Source organism: Cebus imitator, unplaced genomic scaffold (genome assembly GCF_001604975.1).
Source record: "Cebus imitator isolate Cc_AM_T3 unplaced genomic scaffold, Cebus_imitator-1.0 Scaffold136, whole genome shotgun sequence".
NCBI lineage: Eukaryota > Metazoa > Chordata > Mammalia > Primates > Cebidae > Cebus > Cebus imitator.
The window spans coordinates 1,764,143-1,766,512 of NW_016107451.1; positions in this window are offsets into that span (position 1 = coordinate 1,764,143).

The window sequence follows — 2,370 nt, forward strand, 5'->3', positions numbered from 1 at the left end:
AAAAAAAAAAAAAAAAAAAAAAAATTTCATTGCAAACACTTTAACTAGAGTATTTTACTAAACTTAATTGTGATGTTGAGTATGTATGTGTTAATGTTTACTTTAAACACAAAAGCCCAAATTTATTACATTTGTTGATTTTAAAGGAAATTTGATTGTGTCTCTAAAGAATCATTTTTATCCCTGGTAGATTGTTGAGCAGGGATGGAGAAGAGAACAAATAAGTGTGATATGAGCATTATAAGATAGTTTTAAATTTGCTTTTGGTGGTGGTAGGGGGTTAGAAACAAAGTTTGTTGTCCATTTTGGCTCTGGTTCCTTTAAGAATGTTTCTTACAACCGGACATGTTGGCTCACACCTGTAATCCCCGCACTTTGGGAGGCCGAGGCGGGCGGATCATGAGGTCCGGAGATCGAGACCATCCTGGCTAACAGGATGAAAACCCATCTCTACTAAAAATACAAAAATTAACTTGGCGTTGTGGTGTGCACCTGTAGTCCCAGCTACTCTGGAGGCTGAAGCAGGAGATTTGCTTGAACCTGGGAGGCGGAGGTTGCAGTGAGCCAAGATCGCACCACTGCATTCCAGCCTGGTGCCTGGTGACAAAGCGAGACTCTGTCTCAAAGAAGAAGAAGGTTTCCTAGGCTGAAACATGTATGTTGCATTGCTTGAGGCTAGGTGTAGTTCTGTTGGTGAAACCACTTACTGCATTGTCTTTGGAAGTGTTACACTTTCTGAAAATGCCTCTGAAAGTGGGCGTGTATGTTTCTTTGGAAGGATCAGATCAGATTTGTGAGTTTTGGGTTATGATACTGAAGTGAGAATTAGGTGACTCAGCTTTTAACGCTCACTGGCTCTATGACATGTTCAGGATTTGACTAGATGAGTATTGGCGTGAGATATGTGATGAATGTAGAACATGCTCACACACTTCCAGCAATACCAGATGGAGCCACAGAACACTTCTCAACATGGCGTTCCAGGCACCTGCTACCAGCCGTACCAGCCCTTGGGACTCAAAACCAATTCACCAACTCTGAACAATGGCTTCTAGCTTTAAAATTCTGTCCTAGGCCGATTGCAGTGGCTCATGCCTGTAATCCCAGCACTTTGGGGGACAAAGTAGTAAGATTGCTTGAGCCTTAGAGTTCAAGACTAGCCTGGGCAACATAGTAAGACCCTGTTTTAAAAAAGAAAAAAAGGCCAGGCACAGTGGCATGCGCGTGTAATCCTAGTAACGTGGGAGGCTGTGGCAGGAGAGTTGCTTGAATCCGGGAGGCGGAGGTTGCAGCGAGCTGAGATTGCACCACTGCACTAGAATCTAGCCTATGGGGGGACAGAGCAAGACTTTGTCTCAAAAGAGGAAAAATAGCCAGGCGTGCCAACGCATGCTACTCGGACACCTGAGATTCAGGGATCTTGAAGCTGCAGTGAGCCTCGATGGCACTGCTGCACTCATCATGGATGACTGAGCAAGATGCCATGTCTTACCAGAAAAATAAATGTTTTAACAACAACTATGAATGGGAATGGCCAAACAGCTGTGGACTCCTAACAGTCACACCCACTCAGAGACTAGTATCTCTCTGCCTGTTTGAGAGCATGGAAGGAAAGCATGTGGACAATTTGGGAAGCAGGATTGACTTCAGGAAGTGATGTTCCTCTCACCTCAGGGACATGTTTTTGAGAGTAGAGGTAATAAAGGTGACCTGGCTTGAATGTTTTTTACTTAATAAAAGCATTTGATGTCAACTCATAACCAAATTAGATTACAAAATGAAATGGCTTTTGGTTAGTAGTGCTTCTGTAGCTCATCATCACTGCTAACCAGTAGTTGATTAATCAAAGTAGACTACTTGTTGGTCCACATACAGAACTAAAGATAACCCTTATTCTTGGTTCTCGAGTATAGTTTTAGGAAGTGGACCATCTTAAAATAGGGTAATACCTTTGCAGTTTCTTTTCTTTTTTGAGTTGGAGTCTCACACTGTCACCTGGACTGGAGTGCAGTGGCTCTGTCTCGGCTCACTGCATCCTCTGCCTTTTGGGTTCAGGCAATTCTCCTGCCTCAGCCTCCTGAGTAGCTGGGATTACAGGTGCCTGCCATCACACCCAGCTATTTTCTTTTGTATTTTTACTAGAGATGGGGGTTTCACCATGTTGGCCAGGCTGGTCTCAAACTCCTGACCTCATGATTCACCCACCTCAGCCTCCCAGAGTGCTGGGATTACAGGTGTGAGCCACCATGCCTGGCCTTGCAGTTTCTTTAAATCTACAGAATTCATTTGTGTTCAATTCCGTTTTTAGTCTGTAAATCAAACAGCTGATAAAATTTGGTTAAGCAGACTAATTTTTTTTTTTTTTTTTTT